The 15254-nt window shown below is 47.1% G+C and overlaps 1 pseudogene; it reads left to right on the forward strand.

Annotated features, from left to right (window-relative positions):
* The first annotated feature begins 9073 nt into the window (after window positions 1-9073).
* On the forward strand, window positions 9074-10587 carry LOC134402258 (polypeptide N-acetylgalactosaminyltransferase 6-like; annotated as a pseudogene).
* The last annotated feature ends 4667 nt before the right edge of the window (window positions 10588-15254 follow it).

Raw genomic sequence — 15254 nt, forward strand, 5'->3', positions numbered from 1 at the left:
TGCACACTACAGTAGATGAAATGCCAACCACGCCATATGGCAAACATGGGTCTTGGTGAGAAAGCCCCGACCACAACCCACAGGCTTGGAAGCAGCAGTTCCCACCTCCTTTGGGAGCTCGACTGCTAGCCCCAAGCCAGTGACCCCCCTCCTCCCAACCATTTCTGAAGTCTAATGTTCTGCTATCATTAAGGGGGCCCTTCTCCTTTCTTTCTTACAGGTGATGGTCTCCTGGTGGAGGATCTTGACTCTTACAGGATCTGAAACATCTTGGCACATCCCTCCTTCTTTCTTTCCTTCCTTCCTTCTCTCTCTCTCTTTGCCTTTCTCTCTTTCATCCTTTCTTTTCCGTTCTATCTTTTTCCACTCTTTTTTTCTCCTTGGGATTTCGTCTTTGGCTCATCTTCCACCGCGACAGACTTTTCCCCTCTGCAGGGGAAGAACCACTTCTTTTTAGGAAGCTGTGATGGTGCATCCTGAACCTCCTCCTCCAGCCTGGGCCGTACGTTGCTTCCTCTCCAGCACGGCCCGAAACGCCAGCACCTGCGACCAGCCCTTGGATCAGCCGCACCAGCTCCACCTTGCTCGCTGCTTCCTCCTCCTCCTCCCGGGTTCACCTTGGCTTTCCGCTTGCAATTGAAAAACCTCTTCAGCTTTCACAGCCTAGGCCTTGCCTACCTGAGCCCAGTCTGGGGCACTTGCCAGCCTTAAACAGGAAATAGACTGAGTTTCTTTTCATTGGCTGGCTTCCTATTAAGTCATTTGTTATCATCATCATCATGATTATCATGATTATTATTCTTATTATTAAATATTTGTTAAATATTAAATCTTGTTTGGTTGTCTTTTATCCTTATGGATGCATGGGGAGGGAACAATGGACTTGAGTCTACTTACATTTTAAAAATGCACACACACACATTTTAAAAATGCACACACACACACACACAGACCTGGAACCTTTAAATAAAAACCTCCATAATAAACAGTTTAAAGGCACCTAAAGCAACTCACTTCAGGAAAACTCTGTCTCTCTCCTACATACTTTTATGGTTATTCCCTGTTGCCTAGGCTACGGCCATTCCCCGCATCCTGCCTGGAGGCTTTAGAGTGTGAACATACTAAAATCAGATGCATGCTTACCTTTGAGTAAACCCCATTGAACACAGAGAGAGACTTCTGAATAAATAGTTGTAAGACCTCAGAAGTAAGCATGGGGCTGCAGAGCACTTCTTTCCAGTTTGCTGTTATAGACTTCTTTTTAAAAAAAGCTTCTGAGTGACCACACTATTAAAAATCAGTTCTATATGTGTTTACTCAGAAGAAAGTCTCTCTCTGTTCAATGGGGTTTACTCAAAGGTAAGCCCGCATCTGATTTTAGTATGACTGGGATGTAAATGCAGTTGAAATCAATGGGATTTACTTTTGAGTAAGGGAACCAGCAGATCTCTATTTTATGAACTTGAAGATGTACAGCTTCGCATGATCAAAGCAATAGAAGATCGATCCTTCAATCCTCCGGACTTGTGGACTACCAGGAAAAGGGTTTAAGAGAGGGAAATTAAACAAAATCATTAAAAAAATCAAGGGATGACCCAATCTGATTCAAACTTGACATGGTGAAAGCCCTTCTTAAGAGCTATCACTGTGCCAATTTTGATCTCTTTATCTTTAAAAGTTACACAGATGTAAGCATTTGTTTAATTTCCATTTTAAAAATCCCTTAAGGTCAGGAAAACAGAGGAAGCCCCAAACATTAGGGTGTGCCTGGGCACGCATGGCACACCCCTTGTGCACACCAGTGGTCCCACCACTGAAAAGGCCATTTCCACGATAGCCACTGCCCATGTCTCAGATGGCAGAGGAAACCAGAGAAGGTCCTCTGAGGAGGATCCCAGTATACGATCAGAGGCAGAGAGAGGCTTCCTTCAGTGTATGAGTCACATTCCAAAGTAGCAGGAAAGCTAGAACTGAGGAGAGCTGCTCATATGTATCAAATCCTCTCCTCGTATGAAGTGTGGAAACCAGACCTTACCCAGAACATTTTAAAAAGAACAAACATTACAAGGAGTAGGAGTATGGGGTCTCCCTGTATCCCTTCCCCACTCCTGCAACGCCTTCCCAAGAGCCCCAAACAGAGAAGGATGAACAATGATCAGCAAGTGTTACAAAATTACGTTATGCCAATTATATCAAAGAAAATTGGAGAGGAAGGTCTATGGATCAAAATGCTTTATTAAAAAAATGAGTTACTATAAAAATGAATTACTAGAGACCCACTTCTTCCTTTGCACTACGGAGCAAGTAGGCACAAATAACTCAAGCAAACGAGCTAAACCACATACCAAAGAGGATGGCTAAAAACAACTGTGTTGGGAAAGAGTTCCCTAGGATTACTGCATATGAAGTTCTGCCTGCTCTGAATGGAACCAAAATCCTAAGCCAGGCAGGATGGACCAGACCAGACCAGGCAGCTCACCTGTTGCCTGGCTGTTGCTCGCCCACCAGCTTTTGTGCCCACCTAGCTGCTGGCAGCTGCATCACAACACCTGCCACCAGCTGCTGCATGCGGAAATCTCAATCTCCCAACCAGCGTGTCAATCTGGGCCTTCTCTCAGCCAGCGCCAATGTGCCAACAATGAGGCCCAGATGGGTGACAGCAGGCGATGGGAGGGGCTGGAGCAATTCCAACAAGGAAAAAAGATAGAAGACAACAGAAGAAACCAATGTGGCTCCACAAAAAACTTAGAGATGACATGAAAACAAAAAAAAGGATACATATAGGAAGTGGAAGGAAGGCCAGGCTACAAAAGAAGAGTACAGACAGGTAGCACAGAAGTGCCGAAATGGCATCAGGAAGGCTAAAGCTGAGAATGAGCTGAGATTAGCGAGGGATGCTAAAAGCAATAAAAAGGCTTTCTTCAGATACGTGAGTTGTAAAAGACAGGAAAGAAATGGTGGTTCAAATGCTTAATGAGGATGGTAAATTGATAACAGATGACAAAGAAAAAGCTGAAATGCTCAATTCCTACTTTGGCTCCGTCTTCTCCCAAAAGCGGGTCTATGACCCCTCCACCCTGGAAAAAGTGAAGCAGAAGTTGAGGGGGCAGGATTGCAGTTTGAGATTGATAACAAATGGTCAAGGAACACCTAATTTCTTTGAATGAGTTCAAATCTCCAGGGCCCGATGAACTGCATCCTAGAGTAATGAAGGAGCTAGCAGAAGAACTCTCAGAACCACTGTCTATTACCTTTGCAAAATCATGGAAGACGGGTGAAGTGCCGGATGACCGGAGGAGGGCTAACGTTGTCCCTATCTGCGAAAAGGGCGAAAAGGAGGAACCTGGGAACTACAGACCAGTCAGTCTGACATCCATCCCTGGGAAAATTTTGGAGCAAATTATAAAGAAGTCAATCTGTAAGCACCTTGAAAACAATGCAGTAATTACTCATGAAGCATCCTCCAATCCCAGCGTTGGAGGCGGAACTAAGGAAGAGCTCGTGCTCTTCGCTCCTCTGATGCCATGTTTCTCACCTGCCCAAGGGTCTCTACTTCCCTTGCTCAGCTCCGTCCATTTTCTTCTGCTGCCCCTTACGCCTGGAACGCTCTTCCAGAACAACCCTGAGAGCTTTCTGCTTTCCCTTACTTTGATTTAATATAAACTTTATTTTTAAATTTTGGAGTGTTTGGTTGGTTGGTTCCCCCCCCCCTTCCCCCTCTTAAAGCCTGACTGTGTTTCATCTTCCTTCTTTCTTCTATATAAAAAAAAATACAAAAAAATACAAGTTCTACATCTAGGAAATAGAAACAAATTCAGATTTACAAGACGGGGAATAGTTGTCTCAGCAATGCTACAAACGAGAAGAATCTTGGAATTGTTGTAGATCACAAGCTGAATATGAGCCGACAGTGTGATGTGGCTGCAAAAAAACCCAAATGCTATTTTGGGCTGCATTAATATAAGTATAGCTTCAAATCGCGTGAGGTACTGGTTTCTCTCTGTTCCGCCCTGGTTAGGCCTCATCTTGACTGGGCACCACACTTCAAGAAGGATGCAGACAAGTTGGAGCGTGTTCAGAGGAGGGCAACCAGGATGATCAGGGGTCTGGAAACAAAGTCCTATGAAGAGAGACAGAAAGAACTGGCCATGTTTTGCCTGGAGAAGAGAAGATTTAGGGGAGACATGATAGCACTCTTTAAATACTTAAAAGGCTGTCACACAGAGGAGGGCCAGGATCTCTTCTCGATCTTCGCAAAGTGCAGGAAACGGGATAATTGACTCAAGTTACATGAAGCCAGATTCCAGCTGGACATCAGGAAAAACTTCCTGACTATTATCATTTAAAAACTATTATTTAAAACATTTATATCCCGCCCTATATCATTAAGATCTCAGAGCGGTGTACAGATAAAAACATACAACATATAACAATAAATATGCACAGTTAAAAACAAATTAAACCACGATCCAAGTTAAAACAATATATAATTTAAAAGCAGTAAAAGCAGTTCAAACAATTAAAACAATGGGCCAGTGAGTTTAACCATCAAAGGCTTTGTTAAAAAGCCATGATTTTACTTGGCGGCAAAATTAAATCAATGTTGGCGCCAATCGGGCTTCCAAGGGGAGGGCATTCCACAGTCGGGGTGCCACAACAGAGAAAGCCCTCTCCCTTGTCCCATCATAGCGAATGTGTTGCATTGGTGGGATGTGGAGAAGGGCTCCTCCAACAGATCTAAGGTCTCGGACAGGCATATATAAGGAGAGGCACTCTCTCAAGTATCGAGGTCCCAAGCCATTTAGGGCTTTAAACATCATTACCAACACCTTGAATTCCGACCGGAAGCGTATAGGCAGCCAGTGCAGTTCCTTTAAGACCGGTGTTATGTGGTCTCTGTAAGATGTACCCGCCAGCAGTCTAGCTGCTGCAGTTTGCACTAGCTGCAACTTCCGCGTCATCTTCAAGGGCAGCCCCATTGCAGTAGTCTAATCGGGAAGTTACCAGTACATGCACTACTGTGGCTAGGTTGTCCCTGTCCAGGAAAGGCCGTAGCTGGCAGATCAGCCGAAGCTGACCCCAAGTACGCCGTGCCACAGAGTCCACCTGGGCATCCAGTGACAATGATGGGTCTATTATTATTATTATTATTATTATTATTATTATTATTATTATTATTTATAAAGCACCACCAATGTACATGGTGCTGTACAGAGTAAAACAGTAAATATACTCCCAAGCTACGTACCGGTTCCTTCAGAGGGAGCAGTACGACAATGGAATCAGTTACCTAGGGAGGTTGTGGGCTCTCCCACACTAGAGGCATTCAAGAGGCAGCTGGATAACCATCTGTCAGCTATGCTTTAGTGTGGATTCCTGCATTGAGATGGGGGTTGGTCTCAATGGCCTTATAGGCCCCTTCCAACTCTACTATTCTATGATTTTATGAAGATTATAAATTCATAGACGAGGAGAGATTTCAAATATCAACCGCAAACCACTGAGGGCTTTACAGGTATGAAACGGAACGACAGGCTGAGCTTGGAAACAAACTGGAAGCCAGTGTGTTTGATACAAAACCAGCATACAACACACATACACCAACACGGAAGCTCCAAACCAGGCCATGATACAAAAAGAGAGTGTATGCTCAAAGGTGGCTTTGACAAACATTGTTTATTGAATCGAATACATTTCAGAAGCAAGAGCTGCTTCATCAGGGGCAACCTTGCCAAACCCACATTCTGGAAAGAGGCTAAATTAGCTTCCAGACAGTCTGGCTCTTCTTCTTACACCCTCAGATCAGCTTTCTTACACCATGATGCCCTGACAATATATATTCAAATGCTGGGACATTGCATCAGCCCAGTCCTGGCAGGCTGAAGGTACTGCAAGCCAATCTGGGCTCTCCCTCATCCACTACTATATGTCTGATCCCAGGTCCCAGCAATAAGAGGTGCAGTTCACGTCATGGCACATGGTGTGGTGGTGGTGGGTGGGCGCACTGGCATGCATTGGACCTCTGTGTGCATTGCCAGAAGAGTCAGGACCTGTGTCCCTTATGAGCAGTGTGTTGGAGGCACCATGGATATGGTAAGACAGACAGACACGAGGCTATTCCTAGAAAGCACATGTGCTGCTCTAGCCTGAATCAAAAGAAACACGCATGTAATAGCCAGGGGATGGACATGAATTAGGCTGCCCATACCCTCCGGAAAATTCCGGAAACCTCTGGGGAGAGCTGGGGGTCCGAAGCAACCGGACTTAGGGCCCAAAATACTGGGGTTGTGGTTACTGGACCCGCAGCAACCACAACTCCAACTTACCAGGCCTAAATTTCTCCGGCAAGTGGCGGCAGCCATCTTGAATCTCGCCCAAACTCATGCGAGATCTCGGCAGCTGGCTGGGAACTCTGCGAGACCCAGCCAACAGCCGAGATCTCGCGTGAGTTCGGGCGAGATTCAAGATGGCCGCCACAAGGTGTGGGCGATGAGAGCGAGGTGAGTGGTTGGGGGCTGTGTGCAGGAATTTCCAGCAATGCAGCCTCCAGCACCCCACCCCCCTGCGCAGAAGAAGCAGAAGCAGAACAAGCAGCAGCAAGAAGAAGAAGAAGCAGAAGCAGCAGCAAGAAGAAGCATAAGAAGAAGCAAGCAGGAGGAGGAGAAGGTAGAGGAGGAGGCAAGACTGAGGTTTTTGTGTGAGAGAGAATGTGGGGGTGCATGGGTTCTTTGAGTGAATGCACGTGTGCATGCATGTGTGCATGCGTGTTTTTGGAGTGAGTGATGCTGAGTGTGTGTGTGTGTGTGTGTGTGTGTGTGCGTGCACGCACACGTGTGCTGGCAGTGTGAGTGTATTGATGTCTGAATGGGATGCCTTGTTGTTTGACTGAATGAATGCATGTGCATGTTTGTAGTGGGGGTGGTTGTAGTTTTCTGTGAGTTGGGGGGATGATTTGGAGGTGATGTTCCTATTAAATAATGCATTTTTGACCCATAGACTTTCCTTTCCAATTTGTTTACTATAATTGGCATGACGTATATTTTGTAACAGTGGCTGACAATTGTTCATCCTTCTTAAAGAAACTTTAAAAAAATTAACAGGGTTGCTATCATCATCACCATCATCATCATCATCATCATCATCATCATCTATCTCTCTTTTCTTGCTTGTGGTGGTTTTTCTAGAAGAACATGATGGGCTTTGCCAAGTCATGTTGTCTTTTACTGATTCAGAAATGCCCTGACTATTGAACATGTTTTAAGTATGACTGCTTTCTGGATGTTGGCGTGCATGTATTTTGGTAGGCCTAATTTTTGAAGGTTTTCTGTAAAAACAACCACGATGTCATACTGGTGACTGATGTGACTAACAAATAATTGTAAGTTTTTCCTGTTGCCATAGTTCTTTAACTTCCATATCCAGTCGTATATATATATATTTTTCTGCAACATTTTTGTCATTAGGTATTGCAATTTCAATGTAGATGTGTTTTTCTCGGTTGTTTTTGACTGTTATGTCTGGTTGAAGTTGAAACAAGCTAAGACAAGCTTTAATCCATTTTGTTCCATGGCTAACGTTTGCAGGCTAATAGTAGTTTATACTCTTTCTGAATGCTTGGTTGTTTGGTTGTTGTATACTTGTCAACAGCTTCATTTGTTCAATGGTAGCAGTATGCAGTAAGGTGTTGGGGAAACAGTGTTAAATGTTTTACAGCCCAGACACTAACAGGGCGAATGTCAATCTTCAATGGAGTAAAACAAGGCTGCCTACTGGTGCCCACATTATTAAACTTTTATATTAAGTAACTAATGAATGATTTGGCGAAGGGATGTTCCCACCCACCCCTGAAATTAGCAAATAAACCTCTGTCTATACTCCTCTACATAGATGATGCAGTTCTATTATCGTGGACAAGTATAGGTCTAAGATGTCTTAAAAGACATCTATGTAGAGTTTTGGACTGTTATTGTAAGAATGAACTATTGACGATCAACTATGCAAAATCCAAGGTGATGGTCTTCTCAAGAAGGAGAATAAAGCATAAGTAAAAGATCAACAACCACCCTATTGAAGAGGCCACATTTTTCTGATATTTGGGTATTGTATTTCACTGATCGAGCTCATGGTATTAAGGTCCTCCTGCATTTCTTCTATACGAAAGGAGGACATTATCTTCCCTTACCTATTCAAGTATTCCAGGCTACATTTATCTCTCAAGTGCTATATGGGTTAGGGCTGTGCACCCACTTCACTATCCACCTCGGAGGCCGGTTCGGAGCCCCCGAAGCAGCCCTGGTTCGGCTTGGGGATGCTTCAGGGGTGGCCTGACCCACCTCGGTGCTGAAGCTGAGGCAAAATTCGGGCCCTCCGAGGCGACTCGGACTTTTCTGGGTGCCGGCTGTGCAGGTGGACGGCGGAGGCAGGTAAGCCCCCTCCCGCTTCCCCACTTACCTGGTGCCTCCTTCGCCTGCCGCTGCTGACCTTGCATCTGGCAGTGGATGGCAGCGGCAGGTAAGCCTCCCCTCCCCTTCCCAATTACCTGCTGCCTCTACCTCCACCATGGCGGAGGCGGAGGCAGCAGGTAAGGGACCCACAGAGGGCCATCTCCGAAGCGCTGAGGCAGCCCGAAGCTTCAAAGCCAATTGGCTTCAGGCCACCTCGAGCTTCTCCAGAACTGCCTCGGCTTGGATTCAGGGCCTCATTCTGAGGCGGAGTATAGCCCTAATATGGATTCCAACTCTGGGTACATAAAAGCTTTGCCCAATTTGAAATCATGCCAAGTTCCTCCGCAAAGTGCTGGGAGTCCCACGCTCTATCCCTCATGCATGTGTGCGCTTAGAGATGGGGCAAATCTCCCTGGAGGCCCACACATGGATTCTTACGACCTACGATTGGCTAAAGGTGATTTTCATTCCAGTGGGCTTGGCTCCTATGACATTAATGGATGCATGCCAGACAAATTGGAAATCCATGCTTTATGAGAAATTCCAAAATTTGGGTTTCACAACCAGTAACCTAATAGCTTTGGGTTATACAAAAGCCAAAATGCAAAAATGCCAAAACCACGCTCACAATGAGGCTGCTCCGAAGACATTACGGCCCACTGAAGCTGGCTTTGGTGGGCATTGCCTTTGTGGTCTTCCTCTTCATCATGCAAAGGGATGTGAGCAATGGGGACCAAAGGGAGGAGCCTTGGCTAAAGAACGTTGTGGTCAGGAAAGACCAAATGATTGACATAATGATGGGAGCCGTCAACAACATCCAGGACTCCATGCCAAAGCTGCAGATTGGGGCTCCGGTTCAGCAAGAGGTGCCTGTCCGGGACAGCAAGTCCTGCCTGCCGGGATATTACACACCAGCAGAACTGAAGCCCTTCATGGAAAGTCTACCTCAAGACCCCAATAGCCCAGGAGCTGATGGCAAACCTTTCAAGAAGGATCAGTGGACACCAGAGGAGAAGAAAGCGAAAGAACGTGGCTACGACAAGCACTGTTTCAATGCCTATGCCACTGACTGGATCTCTCTCCAAAGGGCCTTAGGACCAGACAGCCGGTCTCCAGAGTGTATCGACCAAAAATTCAAACGATGCCCTCCTCTCCCGACCACCAGCGTCGTCATCGTTTTCCATAACGAGGCCTGGTCAACTTTGCTTCACACTGTGTACAGTGTTCTGTATGCCTCCCCAGCTATATTGCTAAAAGAAATCATTCTTGTGGACGACGCCAGTACAGATGATTACTTGAAAGATGAGTTAGACAACTATGTGAAGCAATTGCAGATAGTGAAGGTTGTCTGGCAGCTGGAAAAGAAGGGTTTAATAACAGCCCGATTGCTCGGTGCCAGCGTTGCTACAGGAGATGTACTCACATTCCTGGATGCTCACTGTGAATGTTTCCATGGATGGTTAGAGTCTCTCTTATCACGAATTACCGAAGAGCCCACAGCTGTGGTCAGTCCAGATATCACCACAATCAAACACCTTTGAGTTCTCCAAGCCAACTCAATATGGGAAGGTGCACAGTCGAGGGAACTTTGACTGGAGTCTGACTTTTGGATGGGAGTCCATCCCTCAACATGAGAGGCAGAGGAGGAAAGATGAGACTTATCCTATCAAGACCCCCACATTTGCTGGTGGCCTCTTTGCCAACTCCATGTCCTATTTTGAACACATCGGCTCATACGACAACCAGATGGAGATCTGGGGAGGGGAAAATGTGGAGATGTCCTTTCAGGTTTGGCAGTGGGGGTCAGCTGGAGATCATTCCTTGCTCAGTCGTTGGCCACGTGTTCTGTTCCAAAAGCCTCCACATCTTCCTGAAAGGGACTCAAGTGATCTCCAGGAACCAGGTGTACTTCGCAGAAGTCTGGATGGACGACTACAAGGAAATCTTCTACAGGAGGAACCAGCAGGCCTCGCAGATGGCTAGAGAAAAAACACACGGAGACCTTACTGAGCGTCTTGAGCTGAAAGAGCGGTTACATTGCAAAAACTTCACCTGGTATCTACAAAGTGTTTATCCGGAGATCTTCATCCCAGACCTTACGCCAGCTTTCTTTGGAGCTATTAGAAATGAAGGTTCTAAATGAACTGAGCAGTTTCTCTTGCTAAGCAGTTTCTCTTCCTGTATTTTAGGCCACCAAAAGACCCTAGTAACTAAGTGGAGGGTCTTGAAAAAGCCAGAATGTCTTGCTGGTCAGCTGCATTGGCAAAGCTGATATACTTCTGCCTGGAGGCACCCTGATGGGATATAAACAAGTCCCCGGTTGCAGAAGAGTCTGTTTTGGACTGAAAAAGGGGAATTTTCTGGGGTACCTGGAACTTGACATTCATGGAGTGGGCCTGTGCATATTTGTCTTGCTGCTGCTGAACACGGACCCGTTCTGCCATAGATAGCAGGATCTGGGTGGCTGCAAAATTGTCTGGGCATATAAACGGTGTTCATGGAGCCGATGGAGCACTGTATTTAGCAGGAAGATCCTTGAGGTCAGGCAGTGGCATCTCCTCCAATGTGGAGCTCCCTCTTTCAGGTAAGCAGTGCTCCTGACAATATAGGGAGGAAAAAGTTAGGTCACTCTGGGACCAGGAGATCTGCGGGTCATGGAGGGTCAGCCAAGTCATTCCCAATACCAGGGGAAAGTGTGGTATTGCTACCAGATAGAACTGAAGTTCCTATTTATGTCCCTGGATCTCCAGGGTGAGGGACACATTTTGATGCTATCAATGACAGGTCATGAAGTCACAGGCCTGCCATCAATTGTCTCTACCACCACTGGGTGGCTTGTGGGCGGAGTTAGGATTTGGTGAGCAGCAGCAAAGGCAATGTCCATAAAATTGCTTAAGGCTCCCAAATCCATCACAGCAATGCTATGCATCAGGGCGTGCCCTGGGCACTGAAGAGTCACTTGTACAAGGAAGTGTTTTTGAGAAACTGTACAGAGGGACAAGGCTCTGGAGCCATATTCATTTTTTGAGTTATTGCAGTGTCTCTCAGAACTGCAGGCCATGGAGGTTTGGCAGGGCAGGTGACCACAAGGTGCCCCATGGTCCCACAGCAAAAGCAGAGACCATCTTGTCTCTGACAGTCCTTCTCCTCATGAGTCAATTTCAGCCGGGTTTCTCCTGAAAGCCTGGATTCCCAGGTGTAGGTCTAATGATGCACAAACTGCCGGCTTTCTAGCCATCCGTTCATAAGTGAATGAAGGCCGATGGTCTTCCTACTCATGCCAGTTCATCAAGGATGTCATCAGATAGGCCTTCCTGAAATTGGTTTGTTAAGGCCGCTTCATTCTTTTCCAAGTCTCAGGACACCAGACGGAAATCATTTGTATGTTCGGTAACTGATTTTCCCTTCCTTGAAGTCACCTGATGTTACACGTAATGGTTTTGACCTTCTGTGGGTCCTCGTAGACCTGGCACATCTCAGTTAGAAAGCCTTTGAAATCAGAGAGGAGCAGTCTGGCCTGTAGCGGGTACGGGGTTGCCCATTTGGCAGCAGACCCTATCAGCAGACTGATAAGGAACGCAACCCTGGTCTTGTCCTTTCAGAAGTCCTCTGGGTGCAATTCCATATACAGCACACACTGTGCCAGGAAAGCTGGGAACTGCTCAGGTGAGCCATCAAGCTTTCTAGGAACTGCTACAGGGCACTTCCACCTGGGAGGTGCAGCTACAGGTAGTTGCACAGGCATCTGAGCCTGGAGCCTACTGATATCAGCTGTCAGCTGGGCCATCTGCTTCTTTAACGGGATGGTTTCCTGTGCTAAAGCCCCCACCTCTACAAAGGCTCGAAGCAGTCTTAGTTCTAGGGCCGAGCATTAACCCAAGCCGATGTTCTTGACAGGGAAGGACTGGAGCCGTCTCCTCTGATGGCTCAGGGTGCTCCTGGTCTGGTGCCAGGGAATGTGGTGGTGTCCCCCTGGTTCCTGGAGGCTCTATTTCATCCTCTGAGGATGATTCCTCTGGTGAGGGCATGGCAAAAGGTGGTTTAGAACTCTGCAATGTCAAGATCCTCCACCAGCACATCACCTGGGTGGGAGAGAAGAGAAAGGGGATGTAATTCTATGAGATTCAGGACATAGTAAGGAAGGAAAGATCAGCAGAGCAATAGTAATAGCAGCAACAGATGATATCCTTTTTATCCCTCCCTTCCTCCAAGAAGCTCAGAGTGGTCCACACCCATTTTATCTTCCCAACAATCCTGTTAAGTTAGGCTGAGAAATAGTAACTGGTCCAAGGCTAACCAGTGAGCTTTGTGACTGAGTGGGAATTTGAACCTGGGCCTTTGGGAGTTGAACCTCTTAACAGTCCACCTCTCTGACCAGTACACTAGATAGTAGGGATGTGCTCCGCTCCGATTAGGAGCGTAGAAGCAGTAGCGGATTGGCCTGCTCCGCCTTACCCAGAGGCGGAGTAGGAGCGGACCGTGGACCCCCTAGAAGCAAGGCGAAGAGAAGCGACCATTTTTCGGAGCTCCGAGTTCAGGCGGAGCGCTCCGGTCGCCATCTTGAAAACATTTCGCCATAGGATTGCATTGCGGCAAATAATCGCGCATAACTACGTTGTTTTTGAAGCTATCGCTCTGGAAATTCTTGTGCTCAGAGAGTCGTGGATGGGGGTCATTTTGAGACCACTCTCACCTCTCTGTGTTGTCCGTGTCGCGTGCTATATTTTTTTGAAAATCGGGTCAACCGCGCGGCTCAAACTGCGTTTCGGCTTTTCGCCCATAGGATTGCATTGAGGGAAAGAATCGGGGATAACTGGGGGGGGGTTTAAGCTATCGTTCTGAAAATTCTTGTGCACAGAGAGTCGTGGATGGGGGTCATTTTGAGACTACTCTCAACTTTCTGCGTGCTGTGGTTCACGTGCAATGTTTTTTTGAAAATCGGGTCAACCGCACGGCTCAAACTGCGTTTTCGGCTTTTCGCCCATAGGATTGCATTGAGGGAAAGAATCGGGGATAACTGGGGGGGGGTTAAGCTATCGTTCTGAAAATTCTTGTGCACAGAGAGTCGTGGATGGGGGTCATTTTGAGACCACTCTCAACTTTCTGCATCGTACGGGTCGCGGGCTAGAAGTTTTTAAAAAATCGGCGGGAAAAATACCTTTTTCAAAGGGCTGAGGGGCAGAGTCAGCTCCCGGTCATGATGATCCCAAAGTTGGAGGAGGGCATAGGCAAAACAGGTAACTTGGGATTCTGGGAAACTTCTCTTTCTTCATCTGAACGGGCTTTTCCCCGTGTTTTTTAACACAGTAGCCCCACCAAATGCACAAACACAACCTGAAATCATATACTAAGCCAAGAATAAGAGATAGAAACACAGCACTGCTCCCCACCCTAACCTTGGTGAACAACTGAATCGATGTGGTGCAAGGGGATGAGCTCCCCTAGGGCATCTCATCGTGGACGTGCCCCCACTCTCTCCTGCACTGGAAGGCCATTAGAGCCTTCCAAAGAGAGTAAAACGGTGGAGCAATGCCTATCATGAGTTGAAGTGAATGGTCACTTTTCAGTGGTGGAGCAATGCCTGTTCTGAGTCGAAGTGAGCGTTTTACTTCTTCTCGGAGCTGTGGCTGTCAGTGTCTTGAACTGGCAGCTACTTCCCCCTCCCCCGGGCACGTCCCCCTATTGCTGGTAAAAGACAGATATAGCCTTTTAAAAAAAGTTCTTCTTGTTGTTTATTGAGCAACACTGCTGCTTTTAATTCCACCCCTCCTTTGTTTATTGATTGATTTATTCCATTTTATATGCATTACTGGCTTATCCTTGGCTCACTTCCTTATGCCCCCAGAAATGCCAGCTGCATGCCTGCCTGCCTTCCCTCCCTCCTCCCCTGCCCACCTCGCAGGGATGCTGTGTGTGGGGTGCCCGATTTTCAAAAATTCGCCAAAAATCAGGGGATGATGGGATTGCTTTGAAACTTGGCATGCGTGTGTATATCCCCATGAGGTGTCATGGTGCCAAACATGAGGTTTCTAACTTGAACAGAAAAAAAGTTGTATAATTTTTTAGCTTTCAATGCAAGCCTATGGGGGGGGGAAACGGAGCTCCGGATCCGGATCCGGAGCTCCGGGCGGAGCGGAGCGGAAGTGGGCGGAGCGGGGGCGGGGCGGAGCGGGCCGATCCGGAAAATGGCGGATCTGCAAGTGAAGCGGAGCGGGGGGTCCGTGCACACCCCTACTAGATAGGATGTATTAAAAAGTGGCAACATGGTTTATGGCTTGGTGCTAGCATTAAAGCTCCTAAAGTAGGTGGGAACTACTGCTTCCAAACCTGGGGCTTGGGTGTAGGGACTTTCTCGGCAAGAATGGTGTTTGCCAGCTGGCATGGCCAGTGGTTCATCTAGTGTAGCCTTGGGAGAGTAATGAGCTACAGAATACAAAAAGTGCAGCTAGAGGAGAGTACCTGGGCCAGAAGCTCATCAGGGATGGGTATCCACCCAAACTCTTCTGGATGCATTTTCCAGATAGACACCCAGAAAGTTCATTCAAACTGGATTGTCCAGCTTGGATGTCTAGGCCCTTAGAGGAGGAGGAGGAGGAGGAGGAGGAGGAGAGGGCTGGGATGGATACAGCAGGGTCCGAGGCCCCTGGATACTGGCACATGTCCATGGCACATCTGCAATGGCTTGGAACCATGGGAGCTGATCTGCCATGGTTCCCAGTGTTCTTGATGTGGTGCACATGCACATGGGGTCAAGAAAGGACTGATCTGAGGCATAAACATGTTTCTGACCAATCTAGACATGACCACTAG

Source organism: Elgaria multicarinata, chromosome 8, assembly GCF_023053635.1.
Source record: "Elgaria multicarinata webbii isolate HBS135686 ecotype San Diego chromosome 8, rElgMul1.1.pri, whole genome shotgun sequence".
In the NCBI taxonomy this organism is placed as follows: Eukaryota; Metazoa; Chordata; class Lepidosauria; order Squamata; family Anguidae; genus Elgaria; species Elgaria multicarinata.